This window comes from Nicotiana tabacum, chromosome 14 (assembly GCF_000715075.1).
Source record: "Nicotiana tabacum cultivar K326 chromosome 14, ASM71507v2, whole genome shotgun sequence".
Lineage (NCBI taxonomy): Eukaryota > Viridiplantae > Streptophyta > Magnoliopsida > Solanales > Solanaceae > Nicotiana > Nicotiana tabacum.
In genome coordinates, this window is record NC_134093.1 from 45,382,278 (window position 1) to 45,406,799 (window position 24,522).

At 40.8% G+C, this 24,522-nt stretch overlaps 1 non-coding gene across 1 annotated transcript; it reads left to right on the plus strand.

Annotated features, from left to right (window-relative positions):
- The first annotated feature begins 21,093 nt into the window (after positions 1-21,093).
- On the plus strand, positions 21,094-21,200 carry LOC142169296 (small nucleolar RNA R71). The gene has a single exon (XR_012699004.1). It is a non-coding gene; the product is annotated as a small nucleolar RNA R71 (small nucleolar RNA).
- The last annotated feature ends 3,322 nt before the right edge of the window (positions 21,201-24,522 follow it).

A 24,522-nucleotide genomic window follows, 5' to 3' on the forward strand; every position in this document is an offset into this window, starting at 1 on the left:
AGGTGAGAAGAGGAGGGAGTCAAGGCTTTCAAAAGGGTGGCAATCTTTTGGTCATGAGCCTCTTTGTCCCTTCTAAGCTCCTCCCTAAGATGTCTGGTTTGTTTTCTTAACTCATCATTGTCTTCTCGAAGCTTGGCATTCTCCTCAAGAGCTAACTCTAACCTTTTAGTGAGCTCTGCTTCCCTGCTGCTACCAGGTAGAATAGCAAAACTTGTTGTTCCCCTAGACTTGATCTCCTCATAGCCACACTGCTCTAGGGTAACAACATCCAAAACATCATTGTGATTTTCCAAACTTAAGTTCAGGCAAGGCAATATTGGGCTTGTCAAATAGCTCAGTCAACATGAAGCCATAAGGCATAGCATGCGTAGGCTTGGAAGTGTCTGCAGCCCTTGCCATGTGCTGAATCATCAAGCTAGGGAGATTGATAGCTCTACCAGTGTCAAGTACTTCATCACAGTCATGTCTAGAAGAGTATCTTCATGCCTCCATTCAAATCTACGAAGTATGCAAGAGTTCACAAAGTGAAACAGTAGCTTGTGAAAGGGGATTATATCAGTCATGTACACCTTATGGGGAGCATCTAACTCAAACTTCTGAGAGAAATTCTTTGTGACCACAATTTCTGTGTCCACATCATTGTCTATGGCTGGCCATTTTTTTTTTCTAAGTAATTGTCAAAACCTAAAGAGGGAATATTAAGTAGCATCCTAAGCTCCTCAGCATCAAACTCCATCTCAAACCCTCTTACAGAACTCTTGACCACTTTGCCATCAAATTGGAAGTTGGCATAGAACTCCACCATAGCAGGCACACACACAGGAGGGAATGCCTTAACAAACATGTGTCTCCATTCCTGTAGCTCAAGTTTTTCAACTAACTAAGCCATCAATTTCTCATTAGTGTTTGCAAGAATTTTCCCATTCAGCAATTTTCTGTTCCTGAACTCAGTGAGCTTATCAACCACTGCAGGCATACCTTCTTTCTCTTTCCTTTACTAGCTTTCTTAGATTTGGTAGGTGCACTGGTGGGTTTAACAACCTTCCTCTTTTGTGCTGATGTCTTTTCTTGCAAAGTAGAATCAGGCTCATCTTCTTCATCCAACTCAACTACAGGTTCAACAACTGGAACTTGCTTTCTTGGATTCTTGGCACCTCTGGACTCCTTAATGATTTGTTTATCAACAACCTTTCTTTTACTCCTTGTGAGAGGAGTCCTAGCAGGAGGAGCCACTTCTTTTCTTGCAGGAATAAGTGCCTTTGTTCCTTTCACAGAGGCCTTCTTGCTCTTCTTCCCTAGTGCAGGCAGGGGTAAATTATCCTCATCAGTACTGACCTCCTCATCCCCAATGAAAGGAGTTAACAAAGGCCCAGTTTCTTCAGCCCTTTTCTCTCCACTTTCTTCTTCTAAAGGGGCTATGACAGTGTTTCCAATAGCCATGGAGTCTTCACATTCCCCACTTGCATTCTATTCCTCACTATTTTGTTCAGTACTCTAACTTTCACTTCCCTTTTCTTCTTCCTCACCTTCACTCTCAGAATCACATTCTCCCTCACTATCTTTTTCTTCCTCTCCAGAATCGCCCACTTGTTCATCTAACTTATCTTCTGCCTCACTCTCATTTTCCTCACCAGATTCCCCTTCATTCTCACTCTTTTTCTCATTAGTATCATGAGCCATGTCCTGAGCCTGAAGCTCCTTATGACTAGCCACCACTCCTCCTTCATCCTCACATCTGTCATCATCCGCATTCTCAGTCCAACTGAAAGAGAGACCATTAAAGGCCTCCTTATTCACTGGTTGTTTCTCACCTTCCCCCTTAACCATAGGCATAACATTAGTGGTATCTACCCTTTTCTCCTGAGTTGCAATGTCTATTTCTACAGTAGGTTCCTCTACTCGTGGTTTATCACTTGTGGGTGGAACAAAATCTAAGGTTGAAATATCAATAGTAGAAACCAAAACATCTAACTTTGATGGAGGTAGTTTTACCTGATCAGTAGTGGTTGACACTGATTCCCCTTGAGCCACAGCTTACTTAACCATTGCGTCCACATTAGCAACATCATCAATCACCACCTTGTCACTCTTAACATATTTTCTTGACATAGCCTTGATCTTAGTGGACTTAGAGGTGTTTTTAGAAGCAGACACAAGTGCATGGGAAGGTGATTTTGGAAGTGAATGTAAGGCCCCGTAAAAGTTTCCCTAAAAACCTGGATTTCGTGATGCCAAAGAAGGTGTAGAGGTTAATAGTACTGGAAATTCTTCGTGGCGAGCTTGCTTACCGCGGTTCGGACTTTTTGGATTGAACAGTGCACTGGGGATTTGAAGGAAAACGTTTGGCAGAATTCTGCGGCCGCAGAACCACTCTGCGGACCACAGACTAGTCGCAGAGTGGGGTAGGTTTCTGGGGCATGTTTTATGTCTATTTTGCGGCCATTATACCCAAATTTGCTCATATGTGAATTTAATGTTCTTAATGGGAAGCCTTATTATTGTGGATAATGATAAGGATATTTGAATGTGGAAAAAGAGGACTGGAACTATGAAATACAGCCAAGTGCCAAGAATGACTTTGTAATCGTAATCACTAGTGCCAATGGATTGTAAGTATATGAAAAAAGTTCGATGTGAGATGATTGACTGAAAAAGATAATGTCTCAAATGAGATGGGCTAGCCGATCGGGCCGAGATCAGACTCCATGTAAGAACACGGTGGTATTGTGGATGAAATTGTGGTGATGTCTCAAATGAGATGGCCTAGCCGATCGGGCCGTGATCGGACCCCATGCCGCACACATGGTGGTACTGTACTGGAAATTTTAGTAAAATTGTGGTAATGTCTCAAATGAGATGACCTAGCCGATTGGGTCGAGATCGGACTCTGTGTAAGAATACATAGGTATTGTGAATTGTGGAATATCGGTGCTAAAGATCACCCAACCTAATAATATGGAAATTGACTTGATAAAGTATATGATCCTTAACTTGTTGTTTTAATATTATTTGAAGCCTTATTGAATTTTTGACTTTTCGTCTTGTATTATTATTCATTCTATTGAGTTGGTGTTTAGCTTTACATACTAGTGCTATTTGACGGTACTAACGTCCCTTTTGCCGGGGGCGCTGCATCTTTAAATGGATGCAGGTGGTTACATAGCAGATGGTGTTGATCACAGATAGTGTTGCATCCTCTTCTCAGCGGACTTGGTGAGCCCCATTTCATTCTGGGGTCATGTATTGTACCTTTTGTTTATATTGTGGTCACTTTTTGAGGTATAGTCGGGGCCTTGTTGTCGGCACCATCTTTACTCTCTTTTGTATCTTTAGAGGCTCCGTAGATACTATGTGGGTTGTATATGGGTGTTGGGAATGTTAAACAAGTATATGTTGTATTTGATCACTTGTTCCACTCAGACTATAAGGATCTCTGTATTTTGAGACTAAAAGGCTAAATAGCTAATGAAACAGTTTTAGGCTGTATGTATGAACTTCCTTCCGTCTAATTAATGAAATCATGTCTTTTTTTTATCATGGGTGAGTTGAGTAGAAAGTATCTAACAAGATTGCTCGGCCGGGTTCACTCGGTTGAGCGTCGGTTGCGTTTCCCGAGGTTAGGGCGTGACAAACTTTGTATCAAAGCCTAAGGTTTTAAAATGCCCTAGGATGTCTTGGAGCCATGTATAGTAGAGTCCTTCTTATCGGTGTGTTATCGACCACATCTATAAGTTGGAGGCTACTCAGACATTTAGGAACAATACCCTTCTGTGATATTCTGTATCGTGCGATGAAACTAAATGTGCAACTGCTCCTTCTCTAACTTTCAGTATATGGCACCTAAGAAGAGAGCAAGAACTGGCCAAGGAACCAATGCCGCCTTAGGAGTGGTAGTTGACCCTTTACTTGGTGAGGCGGGTGAATACCCGAGGGGTGAGAATAATCCCCCGACCACTACACTACCTGATTCCACTACACCTATTCAGGCTACACCAGTTCCTACACCTACTAAGGGTACAGCGGTCCCTCTAACCGATATTCCGGTTCCACCTATAGCCACAGCTTCCGGTTCTGGTATTTTTGATGGGGATCTTAGGGGAGCTATTCGGATGCTAACACAGATAGTGGCTTCTCAAGCCCAGAGATCAAATGTTGCACCTATTTCGTCTAGCCAACAAGGGGATTCTAGTGGTTCCAGGGTGAGCAGGTTTCTTTAGTTGGATCCTTCGGTGTTCAAGGGTGCTAATCCCGAGGAGGACCCACAGGACTTTATTGATGAGATGCATAAGACTCTCCGGGTCATGCGCGCTACTGAGACGGAGGGAGTGCAGTTGGTCGCCTACCACCTGAAAGGGGTGGCATATTCTTGGTTTGAGCTGTGGGAGGACTCTCGGAAGGAGAGGAGCCCTCCGGCGAGGTAGAGTGAGTTTGCGGATGCCTTTATAAACCATTTCGTACCTGCCAAGACTAGGGCAGACCGTGCCACAAAGTTTGAAAATCTTAAGCAAGGGAGTAGGAGTGTGTGGGAGTATCACATGGAGTTCACGCGCCTGTCAAAATATGCTATTCACATATTACCTACTATGGAGGCTAGAGTGCGCCGGTTTGTGCAGGGCCTTAGCCCCTTGGTTATCAATGAGGCCGCTATAGCTGCCTTGAATTTAGATATGAACTATGGAAAAATGGTAGCATTTTCTCAAGCTACATAGGACCGCAAGTTGAAGAATATAAGGGAGCGAGAGGATACAAGCAAGGCCCGGTCCGCGGGCAACTTTGGGGAGTCATTTGGTGGGGGAAGATCAGCTTTCAGAGGAGGGTCATCAGGGTCATCCCAGTCTTATGCTCAGTCTTCAGCTAGTGCACCGCCAGCAGGGCATAATCAGCAGCAGGGGAGTCTCTTCAGGCCCAATCGGGGCAGCAGGGGACCCCACCATCACGGCCGATCAGCAGGGAGATTCCCGCAGCAGCGGAGGCCCCCATGCCCCAAGTGTGGGAAGATGCACTCAGGGATCTACTTCATGGACTTAGCTATATCTAAGGGTGTGGATTTAGGGGTAATATTTAGAGGGAGTGTCGTTCATCCCGCCAGGATGCGGGCAGGGGCACATCACATCCATCTAGTTCTGCAGCTGCTACATCTTCAGCACCCCCTCCAACTCGAGGCCCTCCAGCACCAGCAGGGCGTGGTACAGCTAGGGGTGGTGCACAGAGTTCAGGAGGACCCAACCGATTCTATGCTATGAGTGGTTGCCAGAGTGCAGAGGCTTCTCCAGATGTCGTCACAGGTATATTGACTGTCCAAACTCATGATGTATATGCTCTGATTGATCCTGGTTCCACCTTGTCCTATGTTACCCCTTATGTTGCTATGGAATTTGGGATAGAACCGGAATAGCTTCCTGTACCGTTCTCTGTATATACTCTGGTTGGCGAGTCTATTATGGCCGCACGAGTTTATAGGGGTTGTATTATCACGATACGCGGTCGGGATACCATGGCCGATCTCATTGAATTGGGGATGGTTGATTTTGATGTAATTGTGGGAATGTATTGGCTATATTCATGTTTGCTAAGCTCGATTGCCAAACTAGAACTGTGAGGTTTGAATTTCCTAATGAGACAGTTATTGAGTGGAAGGGGGACAATGTGATGCCGAAGGGTAGGTTTATTTCTTACCTTAAGGCCACGAAAATGATTAAACATGGGGTGTATCTATCATTTGGTCCGGTTTACGGACACCAACGCTGAGGCGCCTACACTCGAGTATGTGCCAGTTGTGAATGAATTTCCAGAGGTCTTTCCTGATGAACTTCCTGGGATTCCGCCAGACAGGGAGATTGATTTTGGGATGGATGTGATGCCAGGCATGCATCCTATATCTATTCTGCCATACAGGATGGCACCAACAGAATTGAAGGATCTAAAGGAACAATTGAAGGATTTGTTAGAAAAGGGTTTCATCTGACCGAGGGTATCAATATGGGGCACACCGGTCCTCTTTGTAAGGAAGAAAGATGGGTCACTGAGAATGTGTATTGACTACCGGCATCTCAACAAAGTCACAATCAAAAACAAATATCCACTACGAAGAATAGACGATTTGTTTGATCAGTTACAGGGTGCTAGATACTTCTCCAAAATTGATTTACGATCCGGGTACCACCAATTGAAAATCAGGGAGCAGGATATTCCGAAAACAGCTTTTAGAACCCGATATGGGCACTTTGTATTTCTGGTGATGTCCTTTGGGATAACAAATTCCCCAGCAGCTTTCATGGAGCTTATGAATCGGGTTTTCAAGCCTTTTCTCGACTCCTTTGTGATAGTGTTCATTGACGAGATTCTTGTGTATTCACGAGGTCGGGAGGATCATGCCGATCATCTCAGGGCAGTTTTGCAGACTCTTCATCAGCACCAATTGTATGCGAAATTTTCAAAATGTGAATTTTGGCTCGAATCTGTCACATTCTTGGGTCATGTTGTCTCTAGAGAAGGAATCAAGGTTGATCCTCAAAAGATTTCAGCAGTAAAGAATTGGCCTAGACCTACAACGCCCACCGAGATTCACAGTTTCTTGGGCTTAGCAGAGTATTACAGGAAGTTTGTGGAGGGGTTCTCTACTCTTGCCTCTCCGTTGACTAAATTGACTCAGAAAACGGTTAAGTTCCAATGGTCCGATGCTTGTGAAAGGAGCTTTCAGGAGTTGAAATCAAGATTGACTACAACACCGGTGTTGACAGGGTACAGATGGATTTGTGGTATGTTGTGATTCTTCAAGAATTGGGCTTAGGTGTGTATTAATACAACACGGCAAGGTTATTGCCTATGCTTCTAGGCAACTCAAAAATCATGAAAAGAATTATCCAACACATGACTTAGAACTTGCGGCGATGGTTTTTGCATTGAAAATTTGGCGTCACTATTTGTATGGGGTCCATGTGGAGGTATTCACGGACCACAAGAGACTTCAATATATTTTAAACAAAAGGAGCTGAATCTGAGGCAAAGAAGATGGCTTGAGTTAATCAAGGATTACGACATCGTAATTCTATATCACCCGGGGAAAGCCAATGTCGTTGCGGATGCTCTTAGCCAGAAATCTATGGGTAGTTTAGCACACTTGGAAGTATATCAAAGGCCATTGGCCAAGGAAGTCCATCGATTGGCTAGTTTGGGAGTTCGTCTTGCGGACTCTAATGAAGTAGGGGTAATTGTGCAAAATAGGGTCTGAATCATCGCTTGTTGTGGAGGTCAAAGAGAAACAATACAATGATCCATTGTTAGAACAGCTGAAGGAGGGGATTCATAAACACAAAACTATGGCTTTTACTCTTGGCATGGATGATGGTACACTAAGGTACCAAGGGCAACTATGTGTTTCGAATGTAAATGGTCTCTGGGAAAGAATCATGACTGAGGCCCACGCTTCTAGGTATTCCGTGCATCCAGGTTTTACAAAGATGTATCACGGCCTCAGGGAAATCTATTGGTGGAATGGCATGAAAAGGAATGTGGCAGACGTTGTGGCAAGGTGTACGAATTGTCAGCAAGTGAAGGCCGAACATCAACGGCCTGGTGGGTTGGCACAGAACATAGAAATTCCAATGTGGAAGTGGGAGATGATTAATATGGATTTTTTGGTAGGATTACCATGCACTCCGCGCAAGTTTGACTCAATTTGGGTGATCGTGGACCGACTCACAAAATCATCTCATTTCTTGCCAGTTAAATCTACCGACACAGCGGAACAATATGCTCAGTTATATATCAAGGAAATAGTCAGGCTACATGGCACTCCAGTCTCTATCATTTCCGATCGAGGGGCTCAGCTCACGGCCAATTTTTGGAAGAAATTTCAGCAAGGTTTGGGTATTCAGGTAAATCTTAGTACAGCCTTCCATCCACAGACCGACGGGCAAGCAGAGCGGACTATTCAGACACTTGAGGACATATTACATGCTTGTGTTCTTGATTTCAAGGGTAGCTGGGATGATCATTTTCCACTCATAGAGTTTGCTTATAACAACAGCTTTCATGCTAGTATTCAGATGGCACCATTTGAGGCATTATATGGTAGGAAATGTATATCTCCCATTGGATGATTCAAAATTGGGGAAGCAGAGTTGATAGGACCAGACCTTGTACATCAGGCTTTCTATAATTTATGCCAAAAACGTATCAAATCAATCCGAAATGACTTCAAATTTTGCACACATGTCATAAATGACGTAATGGAGCTATTCCAATTTTCGGAATCGAAATCCGACCCTGTTATCAACAAATCAACCGTTGGCCAAACTTATAAATATTTTAAAACTTCAACTTTTCCAATTTTTGCCAAAATGCGTGGAATTGTCCTACGGACTTCCAAATCCAAATTCGGGCATACGCCTATGTCCGAAATCACCATACGAAGCTATTGGAATCATAAAAATTCTATTCCGGAGTCGTTTGCTCAAAAGTCAACTCTCTTGTCAACTCTTTTCTTTTAAGCTTCTTAAACAAAAATTGTTCTTTCAGTTTAATTCTGAATCTTCCGAAAACCAAACTCGATCACATACGCAAATCATAATACATATTACGAAGCTACTCGGGACCTTAAGTCGCTGAACGGGATGCTAATTCTCAAAACGACAAGTGGGGTCATTACATTCTCCACCTCTTAAACAAATGTTCGTCCTCGAACGTGCTAAGAATTATTCTAAGGTTATCAAATTGCTGATTTTACTCTTACACATAAACTTGCGGTTGATACCACGTTACCGCAACCGACATAGGTTCGACAACACCATCTAAATTAAGATTAATTTATCCTATCCACACTTATAAACCTTAAAACCAATTTTCTTACACTCCAATCATTTTCAAAGGGTCCGATTTTCATATCAACACACGGTATTAGTCTCAGCCAGTTGTAACAACTTGTGCCTATGCTCGCACGCCACAACCACATAACGTATCGCAATATGCATACGCCCATAAACACATCTCTGATCATAATAGTTGTTCATAACCAATTACAACATCGTCGTTTAATTTCATGTTAACAAAAATCTCATTTCAAACTTTCACAATACTGACAATGAGACACGAGGCATGAAGGCCTCATAATTATTTACCTGAATTAACGAGTCACATTTAACGTTACCTGGGCACTCACTTCGTAGGCTAAAACTTAATAATTACAACACGAACATGGCTAATTATGCACAGAGGAACACATATATGAATTATCAAATAAACCTAACAGGCATGACTCCTTATCAGTACTATAGTACAAATTTAATTTTACAAGGGAGAATTTAAACACATAAATTTTCATCACAAGGATCTCATCCTGATAAAAACTCCACTGTGGCACGTAGCCCGGTTTAAACATATCAAATCATATTAAAATGTGAGGATTCTGTCCTCAGCTCTGTATCACAAGTAATATGCACATTGTGCTAATCGAAATCTTTCATTTTCTTCTTTAAAAAACAAAATCACGACACATAATTAACCCCTATACCGGTAGGGCATATAATTTATAAAATTGTAATCAATTATCCCAAAATTACATCAAAACCCATTGTAGTGAGTAACATAAAGTCACTTTTGGACTCATAGCCCTCAATAGTGTACAAAACAAAAATGACAGACATGGGCTAACATCATCAAATCTCCCAACATGGATAAACACGGGAGTAGAGTACAAATTCACAAACTCACCATATAAGGAGCACGAAAGGAGATCTCACCTCAATAATCGGAATCGAATCAAAAGAAGAATAGTGCTCCTCTATTATGAATTAAATTATACCTGTAATGACACCATCTGGTGTAATGGCCTCAGCCAATTCATAGCAATTATATCAACGGGTCGGGCCTCCACCTCTAGAACACCCTCTACCTGCCTGTCCTCCACCCCTAACTGAATATGTAGGTAGAGTAGCAACTGAAATGGAGCTCGTGGCTTGAGTGCTCAGATGTAATATATATCTCCCAAGTCTGGGACAATATCTCATGATGTGCCTAATATCATCACACTCATAACAACCCCTCTACGAGTTCGGCTGCTCATACTGAGTCTGTGCCGGATAACTGGAATAACCATTATAGGAATCTCGTGTCGGTGGTACAGTAAAAGAACTTACCGGTGCACCCCGAGTAATCTGATGTGTGGGCTGAGCTGACCGACTGCTCGAGTCTCTGCCATAATGAGTTATAGATGCAGAGTAGCATCCACTGAATTCTCTAGAACCTCGAGACCTCTTGGTCTCCCTAGTTTCCTTTTCCTCACCTCAAACACGTTCTAACATCTTGGCAATTTCCACCACTTGCTGAAATAAAGTATCAGCTTGTAGCCCCTGAGTCATACAGAATCTAAAATCATAACTAAGTCCTTTAATGAATCTGTGGACTCGCTTTCTGGATGTAGGAACCAAAGTAAGAGTATGACGGGCTAACTCTTTGAACCTCATGGCATATTCTAACACCATCATGGTGTCCTGATGCAGCCATTCAAACTCTGTGTGCCACGCATTCCGTAGAGTCTGGGCAACAAACTGCCTCAAACACATCTGTGAAAACTGATCATAAGTAGGTGGTATTACAATTGTTGGTATGCCCTCTTCATAGACTTGCCACAAACACCGGTGGAGAATTATCTCTCCAAAGGCCAATTTCTTACTTTGCTATGCTGAGCTAGTACCGCCGAGCTGACCCATTTCTTCGCATACTCCTCGATTCTTCCTTGGGGTAACACTTCTCCCTATTTATACACAAAGATCCTAAAAGTAAAGCTCCATATAGACAAATCTTGGTACGAACCACGTAGCCCAAAAGCTCACCACCACCGTATTTCCTCTAAAGCACCCCATACTACCGCAACCTAAAAGCCCACGCTTAGTAGACCTTCTATAAATTGAAGTTGTTTCTCTAACTCCTTTGGTACTGAAGTATAGGATTATTAAGGACGCAGACATACCGTAAGTCCCAAAATTATCACCTACAAAATCTCAAGCCTTAAACATGTGCAATTTTTGGGAAACCTTTCATTACCACATATATACATCTCGGGCCATAACTAATATAACACATGACCCCGCAACATGTTCATCTATAGTGGACTCCCCCACTTGGCATGAATACATAGGCCACAACGTCCGATGTTCCACAATACTGACCTTCACAACTTGCACTCATCAACCAGATACCAGAATCCACTGCACCCCCAAGTAAATCTCCGTGTGATCCTTCAATACATCTGCATCTTCAGTCGGGACCACACGTTGAGGCGATGTTTGAGCATCCCTGGCTCCCTAGTAGTCCATCCGTGGCATCACGAATTGTCGGAGCACAGCTGATACCGAGTGTGCAATGTCATACACGAATGGATATAAATGAATATAAGATATATGCTTCAAGCTGAATCAATATCGCACGATAAGGAATAAAAGAAGTGGAATTTCGTAAGAGTTTCCGTAGCCGCTCGAAGATAAGTACAGATGTCTCCGTACCGATCCGCAAGACTCTACCAAACCTGCTTATGACTTATAGAACCTATGAACCTAGAGCTCTGATACCAACTTATCACGACCCAAATTTCCCTCCGTAGGATGTCGTGATGGCACCTAGTCTTATGGACTAGGTGAGCCTAACACTTATTGAATTAGTGGCAACTCAACCAACAATTATTAAATATGAAATACAAATTTTCTATAATCCCCAAAAAGGGTAGTACAAGTCACAAGCTCTACAGAGTTTACTAGAAAATTTCTAAGTACAACTGTTCCAGAATAGAATCAAACAGTGCAAAGAAAATATTAAAAGGTGACTCTGAGGCCTGCGAATGCGACAGCAAGTGTACCTTGAGTCTCCACAGAGATGCATGATCAGATAACAGGAATATCAACAACTCTGAGGTACCTGGATCTACACAAAAATATGTAGAAGAGTAGCATGAGTACACCACAACGGTACCCAGTAAGTATCAAGCCTAACCTCGGCAGAGTATTGACGAGGCCAGGTCAAGACACCTACCGGACATATAAACCTGTACGAAATGTTACATAAAGCTAACAAGGAAAGAATAAAAATGTAAGGCCAATAACAGAAGAATTTCCAATTGAAATCATCAATGAGAACACGGATGACAACGAAAAAACAATCAAGTAATTAAGCAACAACTTAGTCAAAGTACAAATGACATATGAACGGGTTCAAGTAAGGAATCATAAAACAAATCAACCAATTAAATTATTTATAATGCATGTATTTCAATATATTTACCCGAGGTATCACTCCTCGAAATCTCAAATCAAGATTTACAACTTCAAACTCTTACACATGTGGTATCTTGTGCCCACATCTTTCCGAATCACTTTTGCAAGGCAAAATCCTCGTGCTACCTTGTGCATAGTTTCCGTATCAACATCAACCAAGATGACCATTGAATAATTTAAACACAATTAAATACAATTTCAAAATTAAATACAGTGTAGCGTCAAATAAGTTATTAAGCAAATTTAGGATTTAAATAAGGTAAAATAGTAGAGAGGTTGTACAAATAGAATATCAATTGAGTTTAGTTTAGAAATATATGAGATCCAATAAAATATTGTATTTATACAAAATACGACATTCAATCAAGTTTTAATGAGATAGATATGGGATTTATTAAAGTAAAACATAATAACAATTTTTCATGCAAATTACACGACAATATGATAATGAGAAAATTGAGGTACCAATTAGAGTAAAAATATAATCACCATTTAATTTTAGTAGATCTCCGAATAAGATATGAGTTTTATTTTTTTTGAAAGACACACAAGTGGAATAGCTTAAAAATTCTTTCATTTACCTCTGCTAAATTCTCAGCAACTTAACATATCACATAGGATGGATGACTCACACAACAAGTCCATATTGTTTCATTTTTAATATATTGACGGTTAATTAATTATGATTAAAACACAATGAAGTGTTTTACGAAACCACAGTAACCGTCCTAGCATAAAATGCATCATGTGAATCACAATCGGAATTAACCTTAATATCACAATAATTTCATATTTGTGCATTTGTTGCAGCGTGCAACCCGATCCCACACATCAATAATCAAATCTGTTGCAGGCAAGCCAACGGAGAATGATTAACTTATTTACTTATTTTAGTACTTTGAAATAAAAAAATTATTTAATTAAATAGTATAAAATAGAATTTACAGGGTAAATGATGATATTTACACGAACTACAATAATGAACCACTCTTAGGAACCCCCAAAACTCGGTGTCACAAGTGCATGAGCATAAGCCAGGAAATATAATAAAATACAACATCTTTCTAGAATAAAATTAGACAGGAGAATATAAATAATTCTAATGGAGACTATGCAGGTTGCAGGTCGTAACATGAAAATGCAGCTCACGGTAATCCCCGCAACAGTCGCGCCTCTGCGCCAAAAAGACCACCAAACATATATGTACTTGCACAAAAATGTGCAGCAAGTGTAGTATGAGTACGTAAATAAACGCGTACCCAGTAAGTATCTAGCCTAACCCTAGAGAAGTAGTGACGAGGGGTCGACATCGACACTTACTAGTGGTCCAATAAGACAATTATAATAAGAAGTAAAAAGATGTGGGGCAGAGTAAACAAACAAAATAAATAAGTGCAAATACGTGATACAATCCTCCTCTCTACAATAGGCTCAAGCTCTCAATTAGCAATTACCTCCTCAATCGGAGCATATATATATATATAATGGGCCTCACCAGATAGGTCGTCATAATTCAAATCGGGAAGACTCATAGATACACTGACTTCTTGTCAAATATTAAGCACGATTCGATGAGAGTATTTTATAGAAATACCGAGGCGTACGACCCGATCCCATCATAATCTGTGCACTGCCGAGGGTCGAACGGAACGTACCATAGATGTATCTATTATACTGCCGAGGCGAACTGCCCGCTCCCATGAGAGTGTGGTACATAATCCTGCCAAGGCGAACGGCCTGATCCCATTAGAATAAGAAGTTTTAACGGGTCCTTGACCCCACTAACAAATAAACATGTGAGTTATAATTTTAAGGAAAACCTTTCGATGAAAACGTATAGCACGGGAGAAATCCATAAGAGGAACACAATTATTCCACGACTAATCATGAAACTCGTCAAATCTCGACAATAGCAAGTCTATCACTCTACGCACGTCTAGTCTCAAGTCGTAATGAGAAATAAAGGAATTAAACGAGCAAGGATAACCCCTATAATACAAGTATAGCATGGTGTGAACCTAAGTCTACCCGAACAATAACATGAATCTAGCTACGTACGGACTCTTGTCACCTTGTGTGTACGTAGCCTCCCCTGCAACAAGTAACACCTATCAAATACATCACCTAGGGGTACTTTCTCCCTCACAGAGTTAGACAGGAGACTTACCTCGCTCCGAAGTTCCATAACCGGCTCCAAAACCTCTCTAACACCTCAAACCGATGCACGTTGATCCAAAACTAGTCAAATAAGGAGAAAACCAATCAGAATATACTCTAATACCAATAATCAATCAATTTAAACAAATTCCCAACTCCGCTCGAAAATTCGATAAAATCAACCATCGGGCCCACATGCCCGGATTCCGAATATTTTCGAAGATAAACATTACCCATAACACTACTAACTCAAATATATTATTTATTCCCAATTCCATGCTCAAATTCGTGGTCAAAATCCAAAAATATAAATTTCTAGGTTTTCTACCAAAATCCCAATTTTCCACTCATTTTCTATGAATTTCCATGTTATAATCTATATATAATCCGAGTATTTAACTTGCAATAAGTGGGAACTACTTACCTTGTGTTTCTTTGATGAAAATATCCCCTTGAAGCTCTCCAAAAATCGCCCAACCAAATGAAAATGTGAGATAAATGGGCTAAGTCCCGAAATATAACCCACTGCCCAGTTCCTTCCTCTTCGCAATCGCAGAATTACCCGCGCGATCGCGAAGGCCAAACAGCCCTGGACCAAAAATCTCTTCTTCGTGTTCGTGATGGCCTTACTGTGTTTGCGATGCCCACTGCCCCTCGCCCTCCGCGTTCGTGATTCCCCAGTCGCGTCCGCGTAGGCCAAAGACCTCCTGCCTCATTTCTCTCATCTCCTCTTCGCGTTCGCAGTTATGCCTCCACGTTCGCGAAGCTCTGCCAGGCCCACCTATGCATTCACATGCCCCTCTTCGCATTCGCGTAGGGAAAAATCCACCAGCCCAGAAATCCTTCTTCGCGAATGCGTCCCTTCTCCCACGTTCACGAAAGACAACACCAACAAACCAGTAACAACTTTTCATCCAAATTTTGTCCGAAACACACCCGAGGCACCCGGGACCCCGTCCAATCACACCAATAAGTCCCAAAACATAACATGAACCTGCTCGAGGCCTCAAATTACATCAAACAACGCTAAAACCATGAATCGCACCCTAATTCAATCTTAGTGAACTTTAGAACTTCAAGCTTCTACACTCGACGCCGAAACATATCAAATCAATCCGGAATGACTTCAAATTTTGCACCCAAGTCCCAAATGACATCACAGACCTATTCCAACTCCCAAAATTGAGATCCGACCCCTATATCAAAAAGTCCACTCCCTGTCAAACTTTCCAAAAACTTTCAAATTTCCAACTTTTGCCAAATGACCCCGAAATGACCTACGGACCTCCAAATCCACATACGGATGCGCTCCTAACTCTGAAAGGGCATAGATGCCATACGAAAAAGTGAACGACATTTACTCTCTATCTTTCGGGGCAATAGAGATCTGGTTATACCTCGAGTATCCATCCAGGAAGCAAAAGTGGGACCTCCCCGCCAATCTATCTAATATCTGATCAATGAATGGCATCAGAAAATGGTCTTTTCGGGTGGCTTTGTTCAATCTTATGTAATCCATATAGATTCTCCATACCGTGACTATACTTGTTGAGATCAACTCGTTGTTCTCATTTTGCACAACAGTCATTCCACCCTTCTTTGGCACACTCTGAACTGGGCTAACCCAGTTGCTGTCAGAGATGGGGAAGATGATTCCCGCATCTAACCACTTTATCACTTCTTTCTTCACCACTTCTTTCATGTTGGGGTTCAGCCTTCTTTGATGTTTTCTAGAAGGTTTTTTCTCATCTTCCAGTAGAATCTTATGCATACAAAACATTGGGCTGATACCCTTTATGTCTGCAATGGTCCACCCAATTGCAGTCTTGCACTCCTTCAGAACCTGCAAAAATTGTTCTACCTGCACATCTAACAAACCAGATGAGATAATAACAGGTAATGTCGAGCTAGGTCCCAAGAAAGCATACCTGAGGTGCGACGGTAACGGTTTTAGCTCTAACTGTGGTGGCTCTTCAATTGACGGCTTAGCTGGAGGGGTTTTTCTTTCTTCTGAGTGTAAAGGCTAGAATAGGAGCTCACCTTTCTAGTACCCTTAGCCTTCAAGGGCCAAAACCCACTCCGCCAAGTCCTTACCATCTACCTATTCTAAGTTCATGAGGCAGGCTGCTAGGGGGTCTTTTGCACTTAGTGCCTCATCTTCCTCCTCTTGAATCACATCCACGGCTTTAATCAGAGAGCAATTAGCAAACTCACTGGGTCACCGCATAGACTTCTGCACATTGAACGTTATTTCTTCATTGTTTAGTCTCATCGTTAGCTCCCTAGTTTCACAATCAATCAGAGCTCTCCCTGTGGCCAAGAATGGCCTTCCCAAAATTATGGGAATCTCTTCATCAACCTGACTGTCATGACACAAAAATCACACATGTCGTGATGGCGCCTATCTCGATACTAGGCAAGCCGACAACATCAATAACCCACAATTTCTTTTAAATATTGGAAACATAATAATTAATTTAAGGAGAACAATCCCACCAATACTGAATATAATTTACTCCCAAAACCTGGTGTCACTGAATACATGAGCATCTATACATTACAAGTCTAGAAAACACGATCTATAATAGTCTAAGACCAAATACAGTAAACAAGGATATAGGGAAGGAGAGACAAGGTCTGCGAAATATGACAACTACCTCTGAATCTCCGAAAAATCAACTGTGCGAAAGAATCAACACCCACCGTATCCGGAATCACTTAGATCTGCACACGAAGTGCAGGGTATAGTATAAGTACAACCAACTCAGTAAGTAACAATAATAAATAAGAACTGAAAGTAGTGACGAGCTTCTCAGCTAAATTCAAATACAGTACTTTCCAATATAAAAGGGTAGGCATGCTCTCAAGTTCAACATTTAAGATTTCACTGAAATTTTATATCAAGTTTGACCGAAATAGAAAATAATTTTTTTCCGAAATTTCCGAAATAGTGATATATGACAGCTGAAATGCAGCAAATAATGAATTCAATGCATCCTCTCAGAGTAACAGTCACTTAGTCCTCCCATTCACTCCAACCTCATAGTCACTCTTTCCTCACAGTTATTCATTCCTCACAATCACTCTTTCCTCACAGTCACTCATCACTCGGCACTCGCACTCGGCACACGTACTCAGTAGGTACCTGCACTCACGGGGGTGTGTACAGACTCCGGAGGGGCTCCTTCAACCCAAGTGCTATATCAAGCCAACCATGGCATAAATCAACAAAACATTCTGCGGCGTGCAGCCCGATCCGGTAAATATCCTCACAATTAGGCCCTCGGCCTCACTCAGTCATCAACCTCTCCAGTCTCTCGGGCTCTCAGAAATCATGATAAGCAGCCCAACAACAATGATATGATACATCAATAAATAGAAACAGAGACTGAGATATGATATGAAATGAATAAACATGACTGAGTGTGAAATTACAATTTGAGCGTATAATTCAACCACAAAAATGACCCCAGCGGGTACCAACAATAACAACATATGCCTAGGAATGATTTTTAATACGAGTCTCAACTCAATTTTCTCTAACACGTAGAGAATGTACGGTTATCAATAGATTATTCAACTATATAGTTCCATGGAATTTGACCAAGTCACAATTCCTACGGTGCATGCCCACACGCTCGTCACCTAGCATGTGCGTCACCTTAAAACCAATCACATAACACATAATCCGAGGTTTCATACCCTCAAGACCAAATTTAGAACTGTTACTTACCTCAAACCGTGTAACTCTTTATTCTGCTATGCCCTTGCCATGATAATTGGTCTCTGAAGTCCTCGTACTAGCCACAATTAATTCGATTCAGTCAATACGAGTTATTGAAATTAATTCCATAAGGAAATATTAATTTTTCCAATAAAATCCTAAATTTAACTCAAAAATTGCCCGTAGGGCCCACACCTCAAAACCTGACAAAAATTACAAAATATGAACGCCTATCCAACCACGAGTCCAACCATATAAATTTCACATAATTCCGACATCAACTCGACCCTCAAATCTTCAATTAAATTCTTTGAAGATTTCTACCATTTTCAACCCAATTTTTACCTATTTAAACTCAATAATCTTTTCACAAACCTTATTGGTATGTGTATATATAATGATACTCTTACACCCAAGAATCATACTCTTAATCTCCCATATTTTACCCCAAAAATCGAAATTGAAGAATTGGGGGAAAGAAATTCTTACCTCTTTGAAGCCCTAGCAAGATCCTTGTGAAATCTTCAAGTCTGGAACAAGAATTGATGAATAATTGACTAAGTCTTCACTTTCTCTCTCTAAGATGCTCTCACCACTCTCTAAACTATCAGAGAAACCCTTCAAAATGACCCCCAATAGTGTTTTATAAGAATAGGGTCGGGTTTATAAAATCAAAAAAATGAAGCTCCGAAACACACTCTGCGGTCGCATATGCGATCGCAGAATTGATATGTGGTCCGCATTTCGGCCTCAAAAATTGGTGCCCAAAAATTGAAGTAACATGCCTGGGTTTGCGGTCACTATGTGGCCCGCAGACCTGTTCTTCGGTCGCTTAATGAACCGCAGAACGGTTCTGCGGTCGCATAGTCGATCGCAGAATGGCATCCAAAGTTGCCCCTTTCCTGCCTCACTCTGCAGCCATTATGCGGTCCGCGGAGTGGTTCTGCGACCGCATAGTGGGCCATAGAAATATTTTCTTCTGCGGAAAATTTTCCTTTACTCCCCAGTGCATTGTTCAACCCAAAAAATCCGAGCACCTTTGTACCAATTGATCTACCTCGGCACCACAAAACCTTAATTTCCTTAGCAAAAATTCTCCGGGGTCGTTACACATAAGTCAACATCTAGTCAACTTTTTTAACTTAAATTCTAAACCTTGGAACTAAGTGTTCCAAATTATTCCAAAACCTCACCGGACCTGAATAAATTACCCCGGCAAGTCAAATAACAACCGTAAATCACAATTTGAGCAGTAAATGAGAAGACGGGGTTGTAATACTCAAAACGACCGACCAGGTCGTTACACTGGCAGTCCAGAATGACAAAATCTATTGGAAACACAAACTTTCCAACTTGTACAAGTATATCATCAAGTATATCCGATGGCCTTTTCACCGTTCGGTCGGCTAGCTGTAGTAACATGGATGTGGGTCTTGCTCTTCCAATGCCTAACCTTTTATAGATATACAAGGGCATCAAGTTTATGCTCGCCCCCAAATCACAAAATGCTTTAGCAAAAGCATAGCTGCCTATTGTGCACGGGATTGTAAAACTCCTTGGGTCGGATAGCTTCTCAGCTATGGGTCTCGTCATGACAGCACTACATGTCTAAGTTAGTGTAACAGTTGCTAAGTCTTGAAAGTCGAACTTGCGAGACATCAAGTCCTTCATCATTTTTTCATAACCGGGCATCTCCCTCAAGGCACCAATCAGTGGAATGTTCACCTAAATCTGCTTCAACATCTCCATGAATTTCTTATACTGCACATCCTTCTGATATTTGGCCAACCTCTGCGGGAAGGGTGTTGGTGGTCACTTCTTTCCTGTGACTTGAGTTAGATCTTGCTCGGACACTTTTTCTAATGTCTTCTCTTGCACTTTATCAGTTTCCTTTGCAACCTCTTTTTCCTTGTTTATTTCCTCCTAAGCTAGCTGCACTCTTACTTTTATTAGCTCAGTTGACTCATCTACCTCAATTGGTACTGACACAAGTATTTCAGTTGATCGGCTCTCGCGAGCAATGTCTTGCTCTGAATCAAGATCTCTTCCATTTCTCAGACTCATAGCCAACAGCTGCCTCAGGCTCTGCTCTTTCGGGTTAACATATGTGTCTGCATGTAACGTCCCTTGAGGACGATTGTTAAGGGTCATGGATATTTGCCCTAGTTGAATATCAATGCCCTTGATAGCTGAATCGTGTGATACTACCTTTTCTTGCATCTGGTTAACCTTTTCTTTCATTTTCCCGTTGGACCCAATGAGTTGTTGCAGCATTCTTTTAATTTCAAACAACCATCATCTTGTCACATTATCAGTTGTTGTTGAGGTTGTTGATAAGCTAGTTGTTGATTCTGGTGATTATATCCTTGTTGCCTTTGATAAGGCATAGCCTGACCCTGTGGTCGTGCAGCTCCAGGATTATTATTATTATTATTATTATTATTGTAATGTTGTTGTGCTGGCCTATATTGTTGATTCTGCTGCCCCCAAGTCACCACCTTGTCTCTGACCTCCATAGTTGCCCACATAGTTCATATTCTCTTGATAGTTCTGATTGTCACTCTCACCACTTCACGAGCACACATATGGCTGATTAATGCATGGTGTGCATAATCCTACATTTGTCGTGTCAACTATGTACACCTTCTTTTGGCCTAACTCATCAATATGTTTGGTTAGGATACTCAATTGTGTTATCATAGTAGCCATATTCTCAGCCATGGAGTTGTTTGCGTCTAGAGCTACTGAGGGAACTACAAGAATGATTGTAGTTTTATCAAGTAAGGCATTGTCATCCATCCTGAATTGTGAGACATTTTATCAAGTAAGGCCTTACATTCTCTGAATGATTTGCTCAAAAATGCTCCACCTGCTGAAGCATCAACATTAGCCTTCAAATTGTCTGCCAATCCCATGTAGAACATTTGCCCCAACATCTGATCAGGAATGCCATGGTATGGACACTTGGCCAACATCTCCTTGAACCTCTCCCACGTTTCTTGCAGTGTTTCAGCTGGTTTCTGCCTAAAGCTCAATATCTCATCAACTTGCTTGGCAGTCTTATTGGGTGGGTAGAATTTGTTCAAAAACTGCTTGACTAATTCCTCCCAAGTAGTGATGGAGTTTATGGGGAGTGAATTGAGCCAAGTCTGAGCCTCTACCGTCACTGAGAATGGAAACAACAATAGTCTTATTGCTTCTGGTATCACATTCGGTTGCCTTTGCGTGATACAAATCGACAGGAAATTTTTCAGATGATGTTGTGGATCTTCAATGTAAGACTTCGAGAACAGTCTCTTGTTCTGCAACAAATGTAGCATGTTGTTTGTAATTTGAAATTATTCCGCTTGTATCGGAGGGACTGCAATTGCGGTTGCCAGGTTTACAGTAGTGGGTTGTACCCAAGAGGTGCCACACCCTGATTGTTCGAGTCATTCACATTGTTTTTGGTTTTTTGGTTGTCTATTACGTCACCCATGTCTAGTTTGATTCATTCTGTTGAGTTCTGTCATTATTTGTGTTTCTTGTTTGCTCAATTTAGTGCCTTGAAAGCTTTCTCAGGTTCCGCTAATGCTTCGTACAATTCACTAGTTCTTGAGGTGTTTCTAGGCTTGCACCTGTAACACACAAGACTACAAACGTTAGAGTTTCAATATATTGAATTTTAAGTTGAGAAAGCTGACTAAACTGAGAATTCTAACAATTCTTTTAGCCGTAATTAATAACACCGTTAATTCTCCGGCAACGGAGCAAAAATTTGATCATGCCCAATTATGCCTCCTAAGAGGTCTAGCGGTCATTGCAAATATAATATGATTTACAAGTCTGGAGTCGAATTCCATAGGGAATTAACTTACTAATCACAACCATTGATTTTGCACGAATTCAAGCAATCAACCTTCAGAAATATTAAATAATGATTTGAATGTTCACTAACTAAGAGCAAAGTAATTAAAATGCAGATATTTGTAACTAACAGAGAAAATATTGTAGATAAGATTTGGAAAAGTCTAAGGTTATGATTTTTCTTATTGTAGGAATCTCCCCCGCTAAGGTTCCTATAAATTCACCTAAGTATTCTCTATTGATCGTGAGTACTTTGGGTGTCGTAGCTCTCTCTCGAGCAACTACCATAATTTACTAGACGTATTCTCTCGAACTACGCTAGCTGGAACTGATTCACTGCTCACATTGATCGCATCAAAGTTTCGTTATCTCTAATATGCCTTTAAACCCTTTGTATTGATCTCTCAAGTACGTAAGGAGTGGTGTTGTTCAAAAATTACCTAATTGCGTACTCTCTCTCGAGTAATACACACTAAATAGGCATAGTTAATTGAGAGCTCTTCAATCAATAACAACGAAATTATAGTTGAACAAGTAGAGAAAGATCAACAGAAAATTTATATTAAACGTACTGAACAAATCATCCTTTAATAGGTTCTATCAAACCCTAGATGTGAGAGTTTAGCCACTCATAACCATACCAACAATCATGATAATAATTAAAAGCATTACAAAATACAGATTAAGAAAGAATGAAAGAGAAAAACTCTTGTGATTCGTTGCTTCTAAGTGTTCCCATAGCTTTTTTCTCTCCAATAATGTCTAACCCCTAAGAAATAGGTTTAGAACCCCTTTTACACATGTTAGGGGAATGTAGGGTTGAAACTACCAAATCCTAGCCGAACTAGGATGGAATCCGTCCTTGGGCGTCTCACTTGGCGCATGGCGCCAACCTGGACACCAAAATTTTTCCACTTTTGTGCTCTGCTGCCCTTGGCACTTTGGTTGGTGCCTAGCGCGAACCTGGGCACCAAGGTCATACTCCCTCCAAATTGTTCCATTTTTACTTCAATTTGCATGCAAGCTGGCCAAATCACTTCCAATTGACTCTTACACATATAAACATCATTATTAAGCTTGAGTCACAAATACTCACTCCAAAATTAACAAGATCGGGATATAATTCAAGGCAAATTACATGCAAAAATATGAATTTTTAGCCTAACATCAGCATTCATGCCAAAGTACTTCAAGAGTTGACTTATCTTAATCACTCAACTCATCACCTTTCCTTATACCTCTTATTCAGATGTTGACCATAAAGTATATTCAGATAATTAACCAGTACCTTGTAATGTTCATTAGTATGACAAAGAAATTATCAAAATCATTGATGATCATATAAATTCCTATCAAATGGTAAAATTAATCTCGTTCCATTTCAGCCTTTCAGGTATCAGACAGTATTTGTGAAGGATAATGCGATAAACTAATTAGATTAGCGCATTAATCGTAAAACGAGAACTTACTTGTTCTTCGTGAAGCGGAAGCAGAAGACGGACGAACCAATCATCTTTGCATTTTAAAAAAGAGAAACCTAATCTCTCTTTTTCTTCTTTTTTATGGGACAGCCGCCAGCAACCATCCATATTTTCTTCCCTTTTTTCCTTTTAATTTTTCAATCTTTCAAATTTCAGAGGTTGGAGAGAAACCCTAATCTCTCGCTTTCCTCTTTTCTTTTTGCCACTGCCGCCATTGGAGCACCAAGCTCCGCCCCCATTTTTTTTAAAATTATATACATATATATAAATTTCAGAGAAGAGAGAAATGAGAAGCCATGGCTCTCTAAAGTTCTTCCTCTCCATGGCTTAAAATAAGGGAGTTTACTAGTCGTTTCTTAGATGACCTCCACCAACCGCGGCAATGGATCTCAGGCGGCGATGAAAGCGGGTTTGTTGATCGAGAAAATTATAAAAAAAAAAATTAATTCCCTTTTTTTGTGGTATTTCTAATCAGTTTCATAAAAAAAAGGTTCTTCAATAAAATCCCAGATTATTTCAATCAGTGTTGAATATTGTTGTACAATTTTAATTACCTACAGAAATTCATAAAACTTAATGAACACTATTTTTTTAATCAGATTCTGAAAATCGATTTCAGATTAAATTAATAAAAATATCATTCAAAAGTTAAACTGATTAACTAGTTCCAATTGTACAGAAAATTTGATATGAATAAACACATAATTCTAGATACTACAGTATATAGCAAACTGTTTTATCATTCCCAATTGCATGGCAGATTATTCATTCAAAAAAAAAATATACACATAGTTCTATATTTACATAGAGTAATAGAACTATTCTAATATATTTTTCAGACCAGAAAACTATTATATGGCTCTGATACCAATGAAGGATAACACGATAAACTAATTAGATTAGCGCGTAAATCGTAAAACGAGAACTTACTTGTTCTTTGTGAAGCGGAAGCAGAAGACGGACAAACCGCAGCTGGAATCACTAGTCGGTGGTGGTTGGCATGTTGTGACGGAGCAACCCCTATATCACAATCTAAACCCTTCGTCTG